This window comes from Mobula hypostoma, chromosome 2 (genome assembly GCF_963921235.1).
Source record: "Mobula hypostoma chromosome 2, sMobHyp1.1, whole genome shotgun sequence".
NCBI classification, from domain to species: domain Eukaryota; kingdom Metazoa; phylum Chordata; class Chondrichthyes; order Myliobatiformes; family Myliobatidae; genus Mobula; species Mobula hypostoma.
The window spans coordinates 14,460,066-14,483,387 of record NC_086098.1 but is presented as its reverse complement, the minus strand read 5'-3'; the positions used below and the strand labels follow the sequence as shown (position 1 = coordinate 14,483,387).

Here is a 23,322-nt window from a genome sequence, read left to right as displayed (position 1 = left end):
TCTACCATTACATCATGACTGATCCATTTTCCCTCTCAGCCCCAATCTCCTGCCTTCCTCCCGTATCCCTCCATGCACTTACTAATCAAGAATCTATTAACCTCTGCCTTAAACCTAGCCAATGACTTGGTCTCCACACTGCCCATGGCAATGAATTCCACAGATTCACCACTCTCTGACTAAAGAAATTCCTCCTCATCACCGTTCCACATCCCTCTATTCTGAGGCAGTGAAACCCCCCCACCTGGGAAACATCCTCTCCACATCCTTTCTATCGAGGTCTTTCAACATTCAACACACATAAAAAATGCCGGTGAACGCAGCAGGCCAGGCGGCATCTATAGGAAGAAGTATCATCGACGTTTCAGGCCGAGACCCTTCGTCAGGACTAACTGAAAGAAGAGATAGTAAGAGATTTGAAAATGGGAGGAGGAGGGGGAGATCCAAAATGATAGGAGAAGACAGGAGGGGGAGGGATGGAGCTAAGAGCTGGACAGGTGATTGGCAAAAGGGATATGAGAGGATCATGGGACGGGAGGCCTAGGGAGAAAGAAAGGGAGAGGGGGGAAGCCCAGAGGATGGGCAAGGAGTATAGTGAGAGGGGCTTATAGTTGCGTTCACCAGCAATTTTTATGTGTGTTGCTTGAAATTCCAGCATCTGCAGATTTCCTCGTGTTTGAGTCTTTCAACGTTCCATAGGTTGACCAGGTACAGTATGGCTTGTAGAGGGCTATTTTAAGAGTGAAGAAACAATTCAGGGCAAGGACATCGGATGCACGTTACTCTGACAGGGTTTGCAGGACATTAATTCCTACAAAGTAAAACCCAACAGCATGAACGGCAGCAATGCTTCACTACCAGATGAGCTCAATGCCTTCCATGCCCACTTTGAAAAGGAGAATATAACTACAGTTCTGAAGATCCCTACTGCACCCGGTGACCCTGCGATCTCTGTCTCAGAGACTAATGTCAGGCTGTCCTAACTGAAGACTACAATCTGTGCGGACTGGTGTTAATATGACGATCAACAATCCCTCAGGGATGTGTGCTTGGCCCACAGCTCTACTCCCTCTATACCCATGACTGTCTGGCTAGGTATAGCTCAAATACCATCTATAAATTTGCTGATGATGCAACCATTGTTGGTAGAATCTCAGATGGAGACGAGAGGGCGTACAGGAGCGAGATATACCAGCTTGTTGAGTGGTGTCGCAGTCAACAACCTTGCACTCAACATCAGTAAGATGAACACAAACCAATCTTCCGTCCTTGGACTCATTTTACACCGCATGCTGTCGGAACAGTGCTGCCAGGATAATTAAGGACACGACCCACCCAGCCAACACACTTTTCATCCCTCTTCCCTCCGGGAGAAGGCTCAGGAGCTTGAAGACTCATACGGCCAGATTTGGGAACAGCTTCTTTCCAACTGTGATAAGACTGCTGAACGGATCCTGACCCGGATCTGGGCCGTACCCTCCAAATATCCGGACCTGCCTTTCGGTTTTATTTTTGCACTATCTTACTTTCCCTTCTCTGTATTCTATTTATGATTTATAATTTAAATTTTTAATATTTACTATCGATTTGTACTCCAGGAAGCGCGAAGCGCAGAATCAAATATCGCTGTGATGATTGTACGTTCTAGTATCAATTGTTTGGCGACAATAAAGTATAAAGTATGAAAGAGTTGAATGTGGACGTCAGGAAAGGTAAGACAAAGGAACACATACCAATCCTCATAGAGGGATCAGAAGTGGAAAGAGTGAGAAATTTCAAGTTCCTGCATGTCAGGATCTCTGAGGATCTAACCTGGTCTCCCAACATATTGATGCACTATAAACAAGGCAAGACAGCAGCCATATTTCATTAGGGCTTTAATGAGATTCGTTTTTTCACCTAAAACACTCCAAAACTTCTATAGATGGACCATGGAGAGCATTCTGACAGGCTGCATCACTGTCTGGTATGGTGGGTGGGGGCAGAGTGGCTACTGCACAAAACCAAAAGAAACTACAGAAAATTGTAAAATTAGTCAGGTCCATCTTGGGTACTAACCTTTGTAGTATCCAAGACATCTTCAAGGAGCAGTGCCTCAGAAAGGCCACATCCATTATCAAGGACCCCCATCACCCAGGACATGTCCTCTTCTCACTGTTACCATCAGGAAGGAGATACAGAAGCCTGAAGGCACACACTCAGCGATTCAAGAACAGCTTCGTCCCCTCTGCCATAGAATTCCTTAATGGACATTGAACCCATGAATACTATATCACTTTTTAAAACATACGTATCATTTCTGTTTTTGCAATATTTTAACTCTATTTAATATACATATATATACTTACTGTAATTGATTTTTTTTCCTTTCTACCTTCCAACGTATGACATTGTACCGCTGTTGCTACGACACATGACGGTGATGATAAACCTGGTTCTGATTCTGATTCTGATTTCTGAGGTTTAAGTGAGATCCTCCACTCATTCTTCTGAATTCCAGTGAGAACAGGCCCAGAGCCATCATATGCTTCTCATATGACAAGCCTTTCAATGCTGGAGTCATTTTTGTTCACTTTCTTTGAGCCCTAATACAAGGGGCCCAAAACTGTTCACAATACTCTGAGCAATGCCTCTTTTAAACCCTTTGCATTATATCCTTAAATTATTATGAGTCTCATTATACCTTAAAATGAATGAGGGTGACACAACAGATATGAGGAGAATTAATATAAAATCCAATTGTAAAGTTCGGTTCAATAAGCGTAGAGTCACAGAGCTATACAGCATCTAAAAGGATGTCCCTCTGTTCTGAAGCTGTGTACTCTGGTTTGGGGGAGTTTATGAACCGAGGACACGGCCTCAGAGTAGAGGAGTGTCCTTCTAGAACAGAGTTGAGGAGGAATTTCTTTAGCCAGGGAGTAGGGAATCTGTGGAATTCATTGCCACTGGCAGCTGTGGAGGCCACGTCTTTGGGTATACTTAAGGCAGAGTTTGATAGATTCTTGATTAGTCAGAGCATGCAGGGATACACAGAGGAGGCAGGAGACTGGGGCTGAAAGGAAAAATGGATCAGTCATGATGAAATGGCGGAGCAGACTTGATGGGCCAAATGGCCTAATTCTGCTCCTATATCTTACGGTCTTATAGCATGGAAACAGGGTCTTTCGCCCAACACATCCAGGTGACTAACTCAGACCGATGCACTCTAAAAATACGCCACAATTGGTCCTTCGTGGTGTACAATAACACACGGAGAACAGTAAAGGTCAGCAAGATTATAATGATATAGCTTTGGAATTGCTAGCACTTCACTTGTCCCCACTGCAACAAATCACAGAATAGTCAGTCTTTGATTAACAGTCCTGACTGAAAACCTTGAGATTCCCATGAATATTGAATAAAACATGTTCTTCTGTTCTGCTAACTAAATTAGTTTGGAATAAACTCATTTCTGTCTTTTTTTAGGATAGAGATGGGACCCCTGTCACCCAGATCATTCCTTGTTTTCATTGCTGCACACAGGGAGGAGGTACAGGAGCCTGAAGGCGCACACTCAATGATTCAGGAACAGCTTCTTCCCCTCTGCCATTCAATTTCTGAATGGACATTCAACCCATGAACACTACCTCACTACTTTTTTATTTCTATTTTTGCACTACTTACTTAATTTAACTATTATATATATATAATAGTGTGACTCACATAGATTCTCAATTATTATGCATTGCAGTGTTCTGCTGCTGCATAACAACAAATTTCACGACACACCAGTGCTATTAAACCTGATTCTGATATACAGCTGAAAAACAATTGATCTTATTTAAGACGTTTAACAGTAGGTGTCACTTTATTTACATTGCTTTGACATCAATCAACATTTCGGGTCCAAGTCGAAAGATTCTTAACGATTAAAGATTAGGTCTATCTGTCACGTGTACATGGAAACATACAGTAATTTGCATTATTTGCATCAAATCAGATTGGCGAGGATTATACTGGGGACAACCCCGCAAGTGTCAGCACACTTCTGGCACATCATCGCACGCCCATAGCTTACTAACCCTAACGTTAACTCGTACATCTGTGGAAAATGGGAGGAAACTGGAACACCCTGAAGAAAGGTATCTGGCCACAGCGAGAACGTAGAAATGTATTACAAATAGTGACGGGAATTGTACCCCAATCAGTGATTGCCGGTGTTGCAAAGCAATTGTGTGAACTGCTACGCGAAAGTGCTGCCCTCTGCCTTGTCCATTCTGGGTTATCTTTTTATTTTTGGCTCCTCCTTTTTCCACGATAAACACATTCAACATGCGGCTGATCCTAATGGTCTTTGATGGTGACAGTGGGATGGGGGGGGGGGAGCGGGCGGAAGATGTTCAGTATCCTTAATCACTGCTGGCGTCAAAGACATTGATTTAGGTATCATTCTCAAAGTTCCCTTTAAGTAATTAGTCTTGGCGTTGTCTATTAATGCATTGTTCCTGTACCTGACTCCAAAAAGAGTCATTTGTTCGTGTTGAGTTGGGGATCTTTGCACTTTCGGCCTAATTTCAGTTTGAAAAGTAACACTGAGCCCTATGGGTAAAAAATAAAAGGTTGCGTTGCAGATGTGTCTTCAAGCTCTGTGGTGTCAGCTACTTACTGAATCTGTTTTCCTGCTAACAGAGGGTCACACTCTCTCTCTCTCTCACACACACACACACACACACACACACACATTTTCTTGTGGGCGTACTCAATAAATCTATAGAATAATATCCATAACAGAATCAATGAAAGACTTCCCAACTAGGGTGTTCAAGAGGGTGCAGAAGACAAGCAGTGCAGAAAAGAAGAAATAATAATAACAAAAAAAAGTACTGAATATGCCTGCAAGAAAATGATTCTTAGGGTTGTATATGCTGTCATATATGAACTTTTATAATAAGCTTACTTTGAAATTTGTACTTTATTTATTCATTTTCATAGATGCTGCCTGACCGCTGAGTTCCTCCAGCATTTCGTGTGTGTTGCTTCAGAGTTCCAGCATCTGTAGAATTTCTTGTGCCTCTAAAATGGTGTGAGTGTACTTGCTTCTATCACTAACTGATGTTACATTCAAGTGAGGAGAGGAGAAGATGGTGACGCGACGCAGCTCGCAGCGGCCACTCCGGTGGTGATGTCTGCTATTTGTCAAGTAGGATGCCGTGCACAATCCTGATTTGATGGAGACGGACGGAAGAACACAGAGAAACATCTGGTGAAACTCTAAAATGCCTGCTTCGTTGCTGCTGCTACTGTGTGGTCCAAAATCTCCGGAGGGGAAGGCCCCCGAGTCCTCGGCTTTGCTTGTTGCTTGGCAGCCGGGGCGGGGTCGAAGCGTTCGGCAGAGGATGGTACTCAGTGCTCGGTGTCGAAGGGCTGGTCGGAGGCTCGAAATTTTCAGACGGACTCAGAGTCCGCTGTGGTCGGGTGCTTCCAATGGTGCTGCATCGGCAAGTTTGCGGCGCTTGGAGGTTCATGGCAGGGAGAGTTTCTCCCTTCTACCGTCTGCATGAGATGATGAGGCTATCGGGACTTTGAGACTTTTTTTTTACCGTGCCCATGGTCTGCTCTTTATCAAATTACGGCATTGCTTTGCACTGTTGTAACTATATGTTATAATTATGTGGTTTTGTCAGTTTTAGTCTTGGTTTGTCCTGTGTTTCTTGTGACATCATTCTGGTGGAACATTGTATCATTTTTTAATGCATGCATTACTAAATGACAATAAACGAGGACTTCTTAAAAAAATCTCAGACAGTGACTTCCGGGCACAGAATGCTGGAGGAACTCAGCAGGCCAAGCAGCATCTATTGAAAAGAGTACAGTCGACATTTCAGGCTGCAATCTTTCAGCAGGACTCTTGTCGCTGAGGAAAGAATATTGAGGGCTGGTAACTAGCAAATCAGGATGTGGATTGTGCTAAAGTGGTCACGGGAAACCGCAGACAAAGTCACGAAGTAGAGACATGGAATGAAGCAGGGATGATCCAAGTTTCAGGAACTTCACTAGTTATGTTATAGCATGCAACCATCACTGATACTGTCTGTTTAAATATTTTTTTTACCATTACAAGACCCTGCTGGATATTAGGTATTTAAAAGTACCCCATCAGCAAGTTGCTCGTTGGCAGAGAAACTGAAGGAGCTGGACTTGGTGCGGATCGTGCTGTTGCCCGTGTCAGAGAGGTGTCGGGAGGAGTCAGTGCATGCAGGCGGAGTGCAGTCTAGCACCACAGTCTTAGTCGCTTTTCTTGTGATCGCAAGACACCATTGGACATTGTTAATGTGGCATGCTGCAAGTCCGATTCGCTGGCTTAATGGCAGGTGGTGGGGGAGCCGTGTGGCCTTGGTCATAGTGATGTCACCTGTTTACAGCCATCCAGGAGGGAGGCACTGGAGTCCGTGTGCTCCACCAGAGTACCAGGAGCAGTGTTGCACGGCATCGGAGTGGCAGTCACTGCAGCCGCAGTGTTTGCTCGATAGAAGATATGCCATATTGCGTTCAGCTAGACTGCTTGGGACTATATATTTTTTGTGTGACTGTATTTTTATGATATCTTATATATGCTATATGTGTCTTGTGATGTGTCTGACTGTTGGTACTGTGTGCTGCACCTTGGCCTCAGAGTAATGCTGTTTCATTTGGCTGTATTCATGTACGGTTGAATGATAGTTAAACCTGAACTTGAACTTTATTCACACTTCACTGAATTCAAATTACCCAGTTGCCATGGTGAGTTTGAACTCACATCTTAGAAATATTATTCTGAGTCTGTAGCTTAATCGTTAAGCAAAGTAACAACAAAGCGACCACACCTTGAGTATAAATATTAGTATTGATATTGGGTTATTATTCTCACGTGTACCAAGATGCAGTGAAAAGCTGGTCCTTACTTCCTTTGAAGTTTGCAAAGATTCAGCATGACATCTAGAACTTACACAAAATTCTAGAGATGTGCAGTGGAGACTACATTGACTGGCTGCATCACAGCCTGGTATGGAAACACCAATGTTCTTAGAAACATAGAAAAATAGAAAATAGGTGCAGGAGTAGGCCATTCGGCCCTTCGAGCCTGCACCGCCATTCAGTATGATCATGGCTGATCATCCAACTCAGAACCGTGTACCTGCCTTCTCTCCATACACCCTGATCCCTTTAGCCACAAGGGCCATATCTAACTCCCTCTTAAATATAGCCAATGAACTGGCCTCAACTGTTTCCTGTGGCAGAGATTTCCACAGATTCACCACTCCCTGTGTGAAAAAGTTTTTCCTAATCTTGGTCCTAAAAGGCTTCCCCTTTATCCTCAAACTGTGACCCCTCGCTCTGGACTTCCCCAACATTGGGAACAATCTTCCTACATCTAGCCTGTCCAATCCCTTCAGGATTTTATACGTTTCAATAAGATCCCCCCTCAATCTTCTAAATTCCAGAGAGTATAAGCCTAGTCAATCTAGTCTTTCATCATATGAAAGTCCTGCCACCCCAGGGATCAATCTGGTGAACCTTCTTTGTACTCCCTCTATGGCAAGGATGTCTTTCCTCAGAATAGGGGACCAAAACTGCACACAATACTCCAGGTGTGGTCTCACCAAAGCCTTGTACAACTGCAGTAGTACCTCCCTGCTCTTGTACTCGAACCCTCTTGCTATCAATGCCAGCATACCATTCGCCTTTTTCACCGCCTGCTGTACCTGCATGCCCACTTTCAATGACTGGTGTACAATGACATCCAGGTCTCGTTGCACCTCCCTTTTCCTAATTGGCCACCATTCAGATAATAATCTGTTTTCCTGTTCTTGCCACCAAAGTGGATAACCTCACATTTGTCCACATTAAATTGCATCTGCCATGAATTTGCCCACTCACCTAACATATCCAAGTCACCCTGCATCCTCTTAGCATCCTCCTCACAGCTAACGCTGCCGCCCAGCTTCGTGTCATCCACAAACTTGGAGATGCTGCATTTAATTCCCTTGTCTAAGTCCTTAATATATATTGTAAACAACTGGGGTCCCAGCACTGAGCCTTGCGGTACCCCACTAGTCACTGCCTGCCATTCTGAAAAGGTCTCGTTTATTCTTGAATGGAAAATCCTCCAAAAAGTACTGGACATGGCCCAGTCAATCTTGAGTAAAGCCCTTCTCATCACTGAGCACATCTACATGGAGCGCTATTGCAGGAAAGCAGTATCCATCATCAGGGACCCCCATCACACAGGTGATGCTCTCTTCTCCCTGCTGCCTTCAGGAAGAAGATACAGGAGCCTCAAGACTCACACCACCAGGTTTAGAAACAATTAATACTCCTCAACTACCAGGCTCTTGAACCAGTGGGGATAACTTCACTCACCCCATCACTGAACTGTTCCCACAACCTATGGACTCACTTTCAAGGACTCTTCATTTCATGTTCTCAATATTTATTAGTTATTTTTTTCTTTTGTATTTGCACAGATTGTTGTCTTTTGCACATTTGTTGTTTGTCCTTCCTGTTGGGCATGGTCCTTCATTGATTCCATTATATTTCTTGGATTTACTGAGTATGCCCACAAGAAAATGAATCTTAGGGTTGTATATGGGGACAAAAATGTACTTCGATAATAAATTTACTTTGAACTTTGAACTGTGAAATCATTACATGGTGTATTAAGGTAAGACATAACAATGCAGAATGAATTGTAAAAAAGCTACTGAGAAAGAGCACTGCAGGTGATCGATAAAGTGCAAGATCATAACAAGGTAGAGTCCATCTTATCCATTCAAGAACCTTACAACAGTGGGCTAGAAGCTGCCCTTGAGTTTGATGGTACGTGCTTTCAGGCTCTTGATGGGACAGGGCCAGCAGAGGGGAAGCCGGTTCCTGCGACGTGTTGAGCTGGTGCCACACCTCCCTGCAGTTTCCAGCGGTCATGTGTAGTGCAGGACAAGTGGGACTAGCTTAGATTGCAAAGGTCGAGGTGTTGGGGTCGGAAGTGAGGGGCCAGCCAGTGCTCAGCTCGAGCCTTACTCATCTCTACCCTGAAATGAGGCTGCGGCCTACAACTAACGGGCTCCTGGACTGGCTGCAGTGATGAACTGTCTTCATGGCTGAGGATTCACTTTTGTGAACTTCAGCTAACTGTTATTATTTGCATGATTTGTTTTTCTTTTGCACATCGGGTGATTGACAGTCTTTTTTAGTGGGTTCTATTGTTTTTCTTTTGTCTTTGAGACTGCATGCATGATTTTAAAATTTGTTATCCAGCTCGTAGTTTTTCATTCCGATGTGTATTATCAAACGGCAGGGTTTTATAACTGCAATTACAGTTTCCTCATTAATAACAGAAAAGTCGAGATTGTTTTGTCTTCTCCATTAAGCGTTAGCTGTAAATATCATCCCAGATTACTCTACTTTCCTGTTTCACATTGAGATGGAACTTGATCAGTCATTAGCCAGAATTACATCCAGCACTGAAAACATATCTGTTAATTTAATAACAGTGATGACTTAACACATTTTTTCACAGACTTGGTAAAACAGAAGCTGATTAGAAATCACCTCCTGTATTTTTAATAAAGGACCTCAAATTTGGCTCTGGTGCATTGAATTATCAGTACAAAGTGATTATTTATATTTAAAAGAAAATCGGATGAGCTGGAAAGCAGATCTATAAAAGGATTCCCCCGATTTTTAAGCAAAAATCAGAACATACTCTAAAATCTAATTACTATCAATCCAAAAGAATGGATATCAGAGTGATGTACTAATTTCCAGCAATGCTTTTATTTCTTAAGGTACAGACACTGCAGGGCCAGAGTGTATCAGCTATCACTAACTGCTCCTGAGAAGTTGTTATCATTCTGCTGGGTAGAGATTTAAAGTTTATGACTAAGCAATAAAGTCATCATTATAGAATTGTACATGTTGTGGATGTGGCCTGGTTACACGACTATGCTATTGATAAAACGCTGGAGACAGGAGCTAAGTTTCATGGTTCTTTACTGGTAGAGTCCGAACACGACACACACGTACAGATCAATACGCGCCTAATAGCGTATTCAACGACATATTACTAAAACATAAAGTAGTCCCTTATTATACTGTAGGCTATACAGTACACTCCTCCCCTTTTATTTTAATAGTGCATCAACTTTTTTTTTTTAACTAGGGCACTATGCTAAACAATTATGTTTACCCGTAACGTACAAACATCTACTGCTTGTTCACTTAGTAACCTAATAATATCAAATTATAACAAAGTAATGTAATAATATCAAATTATAAAAAGCCTTTTTTTTTAACTTTTGGTCTAAGACCCATTTATAACTCAAGTCTCTGGGGGGGGGTCTTCTCTGCCTCTCCGGGTAATGTCTGTCAATAAACTTATTTGTTTTAATACAGATTTCCATATAGAAGTCATGAAAAGTTGCCTCTGAGCATAGGGAGTTAAGAAGATGTGCACCTCCAACTTGCTAAAAGTTCTAGGCAGCAGGTCACCTCTATATAATGAAGACTATTCTGTGCAGCTGTCCTAGATATATACGCATTTTTGTGCTATCACTTGTCTTCCTTACCCATGTCTCATTTGTTCCAACTGAGCTAATTACACAGCCAATCTTCGTATTCTCCTTAGATTCCAAATAGATAGCTTGACCTTCATGATACCATCTCTTATCGTAACATAACTTTCCATCTTCTATTCGTGCTTCATATCTTTGAGTTGGTGATTCAGCAGGAGTGCTGGGAAGATGCTCAGGAGAAGACAGAGATGCTGGTCTTTTCAGAGATTTAAGCTTATTGAGAGTTCACAGATCTTCCATTATCTGTTCGTCTGTTAACAAGTAATTTAACTGCACAGGTGCAGGTTTTCGTCTTTTGTCTGGATTTGGAACAGGGTCATTAGGTCTCCTCCTTAGTTTCCTAGTCATTATTGGCTTTACCTCCATAGAATCTCCTGTGAGTTCCATTGTTAGCCTCTCATTCTCAATCATCTTTTTCTTTTCTTCTAGCTCAATCTTTTTATCTTCAAATTCCTTCACTGATGCTTTCTTCTCTTTAATATAATTCCTTTCCACCTGTTCTGTTTCCAGTTGCAGAAAAAGCCTTGCAATTTGTATTCTTTCCTTGTATTGTTGATCTAGTTTCTTCATCCTTTTCTGATACTCCTGCAAAGTGCTTTCCTGTAACTGCTTGAGTTATCTTTTTAGAGATGTCAATTTCTCCTGGTACATCTGCTCTTTTACTTCCAGGTAGTCTTCATCATCCTGCTTATTGGCAATATCTGTCTCACTTGCATCCTCTGTATCTTCATCCGAGTCGCGGCCACGGATACTGCGTTCGTCCTCATCGTCGACGCTGTCCAGCTCCTCCTCATTGTTGTAATAGTCGACAATGGGTGAGAGGAGAGCTGCGGACATCTTCTCCGCCAAGCTACCCTCCTTTGTTGATACATCTAGTGCCTTGATGGTGTGCCAATCCAACTGGATTTTCCTGAGCCATTCACGTCCCAGCAATGGTGGTCCTCCATTCTTCAGTACATAGAGGTTCAGCTGCTGTGTTTCGTCTCCGCAGGTCACTGTCACTTTAATTTTGCCTTTGGGATGCACTTTCTGTCCTGTGTAAGTCTTTAGCAGTAGTTTAATTCATTTCAGAGGTATGTGAGAAAACTGTAGTCGTGTACAGAGATCACTGTTAAAGCTGAGCCTGTGTTCAACTCCATTTTCAATCTCACGCCTGCCACGTGTGGAGTGATCCATATTACTCTTCGATCATCTGTTTCTTTCACGCTGTGAAGTTACAGACAAGACAATTCACTTTTGTCTGAGTCGTTTTCATCAGAACTGCTTTCTTTCATTTTGTGTGCATTGTTGTGTTTTCCTCTCTGGGGTTTCTTGTTTCTCTGTATTTTGTCCTTTTTCTGCTGTTTACTAGCTTTGCATACTCTGCCAATGTGGCCCTGTTTGCCACAGTTTCTGCATTCTTTGTCTTTAAACCAACAGTCATCAGGGTCATGTGACATGTTCTTTCCTTCATTTCTGTTCAGTGACATTTTATTTGTCGCATATTCCAGAGATTTTTGTTGTATCTCTGAAGCACCCCGTGCTGCTGTTTCCGTTGATATTGCGAAGTTCAGCGCCTTCTCTAATGTAAGGTCTTTTTCACCCAGGAGCTTCTTCTGTGTGGTTTCACACTGCATGCCACACACTAACTTATCCCTCAATGCCTCCGATAGACCAGCTCCAAATTAACAATGTTCTGATAATTTGCGCAATCCAGCACAGTATTCAGAAATGCTTTCATTTTTGCTCTTTGTGAAATTTAAATCTTTCAGCAAAGACCAGTGGTTTGGGGTTTAAATGCTGTTGGATAGTGTCTGTTTGCTTGAACGTTTTATCATCTGGCTTTTCAGGGGTTAACAAGCTCCGTAGCAGCCCGTATGTTTTTGCTCCCATAATACTGAGTAAGACGCTGGCTTTCTTTTCATCATAAACACCGTTAACCTTACAATATAACTCCACTCTCTCAATGTAAATTGCCCAGTCTTCAATGCCACTATCAAATATTGTAATTGTTCCAATCATCACCATCTTTGTTATGTTAATTTAGCCCATTTTCCCCTTGTTTTCTTTTTGACTCACATGTCCTCTTTGCTAGCGTCATGAGCGCACTCCCGTCTAGATGCGTGTGCCACTTCTTATTATCTCCCTTCTGGGACAGGCAGACCCTCAGCCCCTGGGAGTCAGCGCCGGAGGTGGTCTCGATTGGACGTGCTGCGGCTCCGACTGTGTCTCTTGGTCTCCCGACGTTCCCGACCCCGGCTGTGCTCACGCTTCCCTTCCAACTCGCGGCCTCACTCTGCCTCCTCCTCCCGCTCCTTGGCTCGCTCCTTGCGCTCTTCCTCCGAGTGTCATTACCAACTAAAAGACGGTGTTCCGATAAGATGTAGGTTCATTAACCTCGTTGCCAATTTGTTGTGTATGTGGTCTGGTTACACAACAATGCTATTAATAAAAACGCTGGAGCCGGGAGCTAAGTTTCATGGTTCTTTACTGGCAGAATCTGAACTCGGCACACACGTACAGATCAATACGTGCCCAATAGTGCATTCAACGACGTGTTACTAAAACATAATATAGTCGCTTATTATACTGTAGGCTATACAGTACAGTACAGCACAGAAAAGGGGAAGAAGCCAGAATGCTCCTTTCTTTCCAGTTCTAATGAACGGTCTCAGCCTGAAACCTCAACTGTTTATTCCCCTCCAGAGATGCTGCCTGACCTGCTGAGTTCCTCCAGCATTTTGCGTGTGCTGCTCTAGATTTCCAGCTTCTGCAGAATATCTTGTGTTTGAAATCTGGCCAGCAGGTCAGACTCAGGCAATCTAGGTATATATCTTCTGGTTTTTGTGATTTCTTATTTCACCCTATTTAGATCCTTAATGATTTCTGATGTGCATTATATCATCTCCCCACTCTTTTCTTGCATAAGGAGAAACCTGCTATTTTTTCCTGTTTACCCATGAAACCACAGCTCCTCATCCTGAGGCTAAACTAAATAATCTTTTCAACTCCTACCTGTGTGACACATCTCCCTCTTCTAGAGGTAGACAATACTTCTCAGTAGCTTTATCATTTGTAAAAAACTTCTAGCCTTCATCCTTCTGAGCAAGCACCCAGTCTTAATAACACAGTATCCTGAGAGCTCAAGCAACACTGGACAGCAAATTTTTGCAAATGTGTTACTTGCTCAGAATTTATTTTTGTTTGTGATAGAGCGCTTGAAGCTGTATACAAATCTAATTTCAAACTACTTGTATCATGTGGGAATTTGGAGAAACAAGAAATTAACTATTGAATATAATGCACTTAATTGCGTAACGGTGCTGCTACTTTGCAATAGTTCAACAAAGCTAAAAATGTTTTCTTGATGATTTTCATTTGTACTCAGTGTCTGAGGCTTCTTGCTTAAGTGTCCAAAAATAATCAGCCGGCATTGATGAATTCTAGATGCCCTGATATCATTTTTCCATGACCACAATGTCCTGGTGAAACTTTCACCATGCTCAACACCGACAGCGCCAAGATTTGCAGGGAGAAGTCTAAATGGGAATGCAGAAAATGAATCTTGTTGCACATGTTGCACATGGGTGACATGTTGCACTTCATGGTTTTGTTTGCTTGAAGCACATTGTCAACCACCTGCACATAGTTTGGTACTCCGTAGCTGGCAAGAAAATTTTCAGCAACATCCTTAAATGCATTACATGTGATTTTCTCCAGTCCCACTAGAAGTTCTTTGAATTGCCTATCATTTCTATCATTGCCTATCAGTCATGACCTGTTTGATTTGTGGAGCAAAAAAAAGGCCTCCCTTAATCTTGGAATCAGTTATCCTGACTGGAATTATGAATTGAAATAACAAATATAGGCAATTTTTAAAAAATGGTACACGTTAGGGAAATGTCATGGCCATTTTTGTGATCAGCAGCCCAAAATCCATAATATACTCCCAAAAGTATTCAGGAAGCAAAATCTTTCTTGTCCAGTGTAATTGGAAAATTATTGTTATTAGGTTTGACAAACATAGTTCTGATCATTGCTTTAGGCCAGGGCATCAAGATGTAGCTTAACGTATGAAGTTGTTCTTTGATTTTTAAATAATTGCTGCTGAACCAGATGGCAATCCGTTCTTACAGTGCACTGGGAAAAATAAACAGTAGTCCCATTATTTTATTGACACAGACTTTGCTGATCGTGCAGTTTACGGTACAGAGCTTTAAACTCTTTCCACATCGGTAAACCTTCCCCCAGACTGGGAGAAGGGACACCGTCACTATTGCAACTGTCTAGAAAGCGAGGAGGAATCACTAACAAGTAGGCTTCTTTGTGAAAAGTAGTCCTACCCACACACAATTTAAAATCTGCCATTTCATCACAGTAGGGAATCGAGAACTGAGCAGCTGTGAAAAACATATAAGGTTGCGATTATCTTATTATCCACTTTTGTCACATTATCTCATTAGTAGCACCGATAAGATAAGTGATGTTTTTCTGTCAGGAAATAGGAAACAATATGCCACCGATTTCCCATCACACATCAGCACTGTTGCAAATGATGGTTTTCCACTCATAATTTTCAGTGAAGACTGCTCAGCTAGGAATGATTGTGTAGTGGGAGTGAAATTACAACCTGTCAGACATTGGTGTAAGGGACTCCATTAACAGAGAAACAGACTGATGGATGGGTTGAAAGTCCGATTCTCACATTGCACTGAGGGAAATGGTTAAAAAAATTACCTCAACATGCAGAAATCTCCTCTGGACTTTACTTTGGGAGTCTCCTCCTGAAAATCCAGCTCACAACAACATTCTTCTGATTGGGTATTGTTGGCCGTGAATAATAACATAGATGCTGCAGTTGTTCCCAAAAAGAACTACCAACAAGTTAAGCTGTTAAAAAATACATTTTCAGATACGCAACTTACATTCAGCCTGAAGAAACACATTTAAAACATTTTAGGAACAGTTTTTCCCTCTCCACTGATTTCTGAATGGACAATGAACCTGTGAACATTACATCACTATTTTTGGGCGGCTTATTTATTTTTTCTGTTTACAGATTCAAGTTTCAAGGCTGTTTATTGTCATTCATCAGTAGATGAGTGTTGAGTGGAACAAAATGATTCTTGCTCTGGATCCCATGCAGCATAAAAACACCATAAGCATAAAATACACAATAAAAAAACAATTAATATTGATATAAAAACAATCCTATAAAAGACAATGTGGAAGTGATTGTTATATATACGGGAAAGGCTGATCGTACATACATAAAGTAACGCAAAGGGGTGTGTATGTAGTGGTGGTGGGGAATCGAGGGTGGAGCTGTTGATCAGCCTTATTACTTGGGGAAACTGTCTGGCGAAGCGGCTGGTGGTCCTGGAGTGGATGCTGCATTGGTGCCTCACTGATGGGGGTGGGAAAAACAGACCATGAGCAGGGTGATTGGGATCCTTCATGGTATTGCTGGACTTTTTCCTGCAGAGGGTTGTAAAATTAGTTATCTCCATCATGGGCACCAGCCTCTATGGTATCCAGGACATCTTCAAGAAGGGGAACCTCAGCATCCGTCATTAAGGACCCTCACCACCCAGGACATGCTCTTATCTCATTGTTACCATCAAGAAGGAGGTAACAAAGCATGAAGGCGCACACTCAGTGGTTCAGGAACAGCTTCTTCCCCTCTGCTGTCTGATTTCTGAATGGACAGTGAACCCATGAACACTACCTCGCTACTTTTTTTATCTCTGTTTTTGCACTACTTGATGGTGATACAAATTTCTTACTGTAATGTATGGTATTTCTAATGTATTACAAAGTACTGCTGCATCAAAACAACAATTTTCAAAACATATAAATCTAATTCTTATTCAGATACATGATGTTGAATGAAGAATCAGTCCCTGATTGATAATCACAGTGCACAGAAAGATGACTATATGCATGTCAGGGGCACTTTGACCGTATTCTCATTTTGGAAGCAGCAGTATAATCCAAAGTCTGATACTGTGAGGTTTCTATCCTCATGTTTGAATTCTTAATACTGTTCTCTGAACTTTCACTCCCTGCAATTTTAGGGTCACAGATTTGCTGTGGGTAGATGGTTTAATTAATGGGTGCAATCGCAGAAGGGAATTTTCGAAATGTACTTAATTGGATACAATGTGGAATAGGTCCTTTGAGCCATGCCAACTAGCAATCCCCTAAATTAATCATAGCCTAATTTACAATGACCAACTAACCTACCAAGCGGTATGTCTTAGGAAGAAACCCACATGATCACGGGAAGAGCGTACAAACTTCTCACAGGCAGGAATTGAACACAGGTCACCTATACTGTAAAGCGGTGTGCTAACCAGTACATTACCGTGCCACCCAAAATGATGAATTTGAAATCTTTTTGAGGTTGTGGATGCAAGTTGCTCGAGCAGTACCAGTGATGCTTTAACATTAGAATAGGAAAGGGATTTAGGATTTTGAATGGTTTCACTGACATCGTAGATGACAACCTTAAGACACAGATTGAAGGTACCTGTTAAAGGAAACAAAAGGTAGTATGAAAGAGGTGGAGGCTGATTCAGAAGTAGACACAAAAGATTCTGCAGACACTGGAAATCTGGAGCAGCACACATAAAATGTTGGAGGAGCTCAGCAGGTGAGGCAGCATCTATGAAGAAGAATAAACAGTTGATGTTTTGGGCCGAGACCCAAAACATCCGCAATTTATTCCTTTCTGTAGCTGCTGCCTGACTTACTGAGGTTCTCCAGCATTCTGAGTGTGATGTTTAAGATTAACAAGTAACATTAGAATGGAAATTAGATTAACAATTGGAAAGAATTGAATTCATTGTTTCCATTGTGTTCTCTTTGTAATTACTGTGAAAGCCCACAAAAAAAAAATGAAGCTCAAGGCAGTATGTGGTGACTTTGATAATAATTTTACTTTTAACTCTGAACTTTGAGAATATATGGCTGGTTAGTCACAAAAACACTCTCCTGGCTTCTTCCCCAAACTTTTGGCATCGTTAATCATCAAGAACCTATCAACCTCCACTTTAAATATACCCAGTGACTTGGCCTTCGCAGTCATGCATGCAATGAATTCCACAGATTCACCATCTTTTGGGTAATGAAATTCTTCTTCATCACTATTGTAAGGGGTCATCCTGAGGCTTTGCCCTCTAGTCCTAGACTCTTCCACTATTGGAAACATTCTTTCCACATCCATTCTATCTAGGACTTCCAATATCCGATAGGTTCCAATGTGATTTAACATCTCATTTTTCTCAGCTCCAGTTGGTCCATACAACAAAAGATTGAGTTCATAAGCTCTTGCTGAATGATGCAAAGGGTTCTTATAGCTGATAATAATGGAAAACTGTTTCAGTTAGTGATGGAGTCTTTAACCAGGGACAGAGGAGTAGTTTTTGAGCCAAATCAAGATTTTTATTTCTCAGGATAGTGAAATTTTTCTAACTGCATTTCATGCATAGCTTTATTGCAGTGATTAAAAAAGACCAATTCTCCAAATTTTATTTTATTTAGAGACACAGCATGGAACAAGCCCTGCTGGCCCCTTGAGCTCAGACAATCCCCGATTTAACCGTAAAGTAATCATGGGACATTTTACAATGACCAATTACCTGGTACATCTTTGGACTGTGGGAACCCCTAGAGAAACCCACGTATTTTGCGGGGAGCATGTACAGACTCCTTACAGACGACGCGGGGATTGAACTCCAAACTCTGATATCCCGAGCTGTAATAGCATCCCGCTAACTTCTACGCTACATAAAACTGGCCATATTTATTAGTGCTTCATGCGTGAAAGTCTTTTCTGAACGCAGTAGCCTCATCAGGGTTGGCGCGTGGCCAAGTGGTTAAGGCGTTCGTCTAGTGTTTTGGAGGTCACTAGTTCGAGCCTTGGCTGAGGCAGCGTGTGTGTCCTTGAGCAAGGCACTTAACCACACATTGCTCTGCGACGACACTGGTGCCAAGCCGTATAGGTCCTAATGCCCTTCCCTTGGACAACATCGGTGGTGTGGAGAGGGGAGACTTGCAGCATCGGCAACTTCTGGTCTTGCATACAACCTTGCCCAGGCCTGCGCCCTGGAAACTTTCCAAGGTGCAAATCCATGGTCTCATGAGACTAACGGATGCCAATCCTCATCAGGAGTACATCTAATTATATCAATTCAGTTTGTTATGCAAGGAAGTTTATTTATTTATTGAGAGAAAGCATAGAACAGGCTCTTCCAGCCATTTGTGTCACTTCCAATTTTAACGCTAGCCCAATCACGGGACAATTTATAATGACCAATTAGTGTATTAACTGATAGGTCTTTGGACTGTGGGAGGAAACTGGATCATCCTGAAGAAACTCATGTGGTCATGGGCAGTGGCAGGAACTGAACCCGGGTCACTGGTACTGTAAAGTGTTGTGCTAACCATTACTCTACCATGCCACTCCAAGTTAGTGCCTGTTGTTCTGAGAAGCACCCTTCACCTGTCCCACATTTTCCCACGTTACGAATGCTTCCACCACCAATCTCACTGCAATTTCATCACCATGATGCTCCTCCCACTTGCCCACATTGGGAGAACTTTGCAGTGGACCAATTAATGCACTGCCTTGTACATCTTGCATGGAAGGTGAGAAGAAGGTGGAACACCTGGGGACACCTCACACGATTACAAGGCAGTTGTGGACGGAATTAAATCTTGGCTACGAGAATTTGAAGAACCAGCCGAATGGAAGGTTTTCACCCGAAGCATCAACAATTCTTTCCCTCATGCTCATGCTGCACAACTCGCTGAGATAACTTTGAACACAGTACAGACTCATGATGTTGTGCTGACCCTTTAACCTACTCTAAGATAAATCTGACCATTTCTTCCCACATAGCCCTCTTTTTTTTATCATCCATGTGCCTATTTAAGAGTTCTTTTAATGCCCCTAAGGTGTCTGCCTCTACCACTACACCCTGGCAGAGAGTTCCATGCACCCACCATTAACTGTGTGATGTTTATCTAGCAGTGCTAATCCACTGTTCCAATAAGAGCAATCCCCATCCTCCTGACCCTCTTTTCCCATCTTCCAAATACGAGCTCCGTGATTCCTCGGTCAGTCTGTTCACCCACTCCAGAAATAAAAAAATAGTGAGGTAGTGTTCGTGGGTTCAATGTCCATTCAGAAATTGGATGGCAGAGGGGAAGAAGCTGTTCTTGAATCATTGAGTGTGTGTCTTCAGGCTTCTGTAACTCCTTCCTGATGGTACCAATGAGGACAAGGCATGATCTGTGAGGACCTTAATGACAGACAGCACCTTTTTCAGGCATCACTCCTTGAAGAGGTCTTGGGTACTGTGAAGGCTAGTGCTCATGATGGAGCCGACTAATCTAATTTCACAACTTTCTGCAGTTTATTATGATTCTGTGCAGTGTTCCTGCCCCCACTCCCCCAATACTAGTTGGTGATGCATCCGTTCAGAATGATCTTCATCGTAAATCTGCAGAATTTTATGAGTGCTTCTGGTGACATATCAAACCTCCTCAAACTCCCAATGAAATATAGCGATTGGCGTGCCTTCTTTGTAGCTGCACTGATGTGTGGCTTTTAGTAATATCAAAGTTCCTTCAGGTAAATTATGAAGTTCCACCAGTTCACAAACTTTATGCGATAGAATCTAATATCTATTAGATGTGTAGTGTACTCAGCATCTTTGCAATAAAACACTAAATAGTTCAAATGTAAAAATTCCCTATATATACATTATTTAAGACATAATAAAGCAAAACCAATAAAGATCCACGAGTTTTTAGTTCCCTGAAGCAAAATAAAATAGAAACATATTTAGGGCTTCTCAGTATCAGTTTACTGCTATTTTTCTCAAATACTTGCAACAGATTTTTCAAAGCCATCACTGGTCTTTCAAATTGTTACAGGGACTGTATAGTTCTGTTTTTATTTTTGACTAAAATATTTTTCTAGTACTATCATAGAGTCATAGAGACATAGAAGAGCACAGCACAGAAAAGGGCCCTTTGGCTCATCTAGTCCATGCCGAAAACATTTATACTGCCTACTGCCATCAGCTTACACTGGGATCGTAGCCCTCCTTAACCCTACCATCCATATACCTACCCAAACTTTCCTCAAGCATTGAAATTGAGCTCACATGAACCACTTGCATTGCCAGCTCATTCCATACTCTTGTGACCCTCTTTAGTGAATACGTTTCCCCTCATGTTCCTCTTAAACTTTTCACCTTTCACTTTTAAACTCTGTCCCACCCAACCCCAGTGGAAAAAGCCTGATTGCACTTACCCTATCTATACACCTGAATTTTGTATACCTCTGTCAAATGTTCTCTCAATCTTCTATGTTCAAGTGAATAAAGTCCTAACCTATTCAATCCTTCCTTATAACTCAAGTCCTCTAGATCTGGCAACATCCTTGCAAAATTCTCCTTTGTATTCTTTCAACCTTATTACTATATTTCCTGTTGCTAGGTGACCAGAACTGCACACAATACTCCAAACTGGGTCTCACCAATGTCTTATGCAACTTCAACATAGCACCTGACATATCCAGAGCAATTTTGCATCAGTCTGCCTAGAAGGATCTAGAAGATGGGTAATTAAAATGGAGATAGGTCTCTTCTCCATTTCAACTTTAAATTAGTTTATTATTCAGTCACCTGCAGTCACATGGGCCTTCAATATTTGTTCAGCTTGTGGTGCTACAACTTTAGAAGGACCCCAAAGATAATTCAACCAGGTAAGTCCTTGATGCTCCTTCCCTCCACTCCCTGTAACCCTTCTAATCTAGCTCATCCCCACCATCTCCCTATTTCATTTGTTCATTTGGACTCTGGAGGATTTCAGCTAAGATATCGAGGAACAAATAACATAATTCCATTGATATTGTATTAAGTAACATTTCTTGTGTGGAACTATATCTGTAACCCTAAAATCCTTATGAATTTGTAACTTTTGTAACATTTTGTAATATGACAAAATGGAACCTGTGAGATCCCAAAGTGCTTTGTTGGTTTGCTTGTTTGGATGGAGGCTTATAGAAGTGTGTGTGTGTGTACATGCGTTTGTTTTATCAAAATGTTTTATGGTGTGAGGCTGGGAGTGTAACAGAGAGAAACAGGACACAGCTGTCACGGAGAGAGAAGCTTGTAAAGACAAATGGATTGATTGAAAAGCAGATGCATGCATGCAGATAATGGAGGAAAGTCATTATGGACTGGAACAACCTAATTCAAAATAAGTTCATGAAGATGATTCCAGGATTGAATAGCTTGTCCAATAAAGAGTGTTTGATCATTCTGTGTCTTTATTCACTGGAATTCAGAATAATGTGGAGTGACCTCATTGAAACCTATTGAATGGTGAAAAGCCTCGATAAAGTGAATGTGGAAAGGATATTTCTTATGGTGGGAGAGTCTAAGACTAGAGGACACAGTTTCAGAATAGAGAGGTGTCCTTTACAGTTCTCTGCAAAAATTATAAAAATGGTTTGTTTGAGCTATAAGAATAATGCTATCTTACAGATGATAACGTGTGGAGGTAGACTTCCCTTGCAAGTAAATAATAAAATGTGCCTATAATTTGATCCCCTCTGAATTTGTTGCAGTTTGTTACTGTATATTAGAACACCAAGCTGAATGGTACATGACACTTAACATTCAGTTTTTTCAACCAGGCTTAAAAGTTCCAAAACTATTTTGAAATGTTACTCCTCTAATCACTAACTGTGAACTTACCTTGAGGGCGGGGAGGAGAAGATGGCGGCACGACGCAGCGTGCGCAGCTCTCCAGTGAAATGATATCATATTTGTAAGTAGGATGCCGTGCACAATTCTGATTTGATGGAGACAGACGTGGGAAGGCACAGAGGAACATCTGGAGAAATTTCTGAAATGCCCAGTTTGCTGCCGTTGCTACTGTGCGATCGAGAATCTCCAGAGGGAAGGCCCCAAAATCCCCGGCTTTGCCTGCTGCTGACGACCAAGGCTGGGGTTGAAGTGTTCGGCAGAGATGGTGCTCGGTACTCGGTGTTGGAGGGCTGATCGGAGCTCGAAGTTTTCGGACGACTCAGAGTGGGACTGTGGTCGGGCATGGCAGGGAGAGTTTTCTTCCTTCTCCCGTCTGTGTGAGACGTGAGACTTTCGAGAGACTTTGAACTTTTTTACTGTTCTCAAGGCCTATTCTTCATCAAGTTATGGTATTGTTGCACTGTTGTAACTATATGTTATAATTATATGGTTTTTGTTAGTTTTTTTAGTCTTGATCTGTCCTGTATTTCTGTGATATCACACCAGAAGAATATTGTATAATTTCTTAACGCATGCATTACTAAATGACAGTAAAAGAGGACTGTGTGTCCTCATAATCTAATCTAATCTCATCTTCAAAGGAAAGTGAAGGAACATTCCCACAAAACTTCTGATGTAGAACGTGACCAGAGTCAGCACCTTACCAACATATTTAGATACAGTAGATTCCAGTTAATTGGGTCAGGCACTTATTTGGGACAACTCTTAAAGAACAAAAACATATCAAGGAAATTGCCTGGATTCCGTTTGTTTATTTGGAACACTATGCCACTTAATTGGGGCAGGAGACAGTCAGTCACGTACACTTACGTGGCTGTTAGACTTTACACTGTGCTTAGATTGAACAGTTGAGTTAGTTGCATATGCTTTGGTTATGTATCCATTTGGGCAGACAGATGCTGATT

The 23,322-nt window shown here is 41.9% G+C and overlaps 1 protein-coding gene across 4 annotated transcripts in view; it reads right to left on the bottom strand.

Moving 5' to 3' along the window:
• Positions 1 to 23,322, bottom strand: part of LOC134358189 (heparan sulfate glucosamine 3-O-sulfotransferase 5) — a 389,601-nt gene that overhangs the window by 176,269 nt on the left and 190,010 nt on the right. Inside the window, exon 1 of one of the 4 annotated variants that reach the window (XM_063070237.1) lies at positions 15,306 to 15,428. The exons of the other annotated variants lie outside the window; for them this stretch is intronic. The gene's annotated coding sequence lies outside the window, so the exon portion shown is untranslated. Of the gene's footprint in view, positions 1 to 15,305; positions 15,429 to 23,322 lie in introns of those variants that run through there. 4 annotated transcript variants of the gene reach the window in all.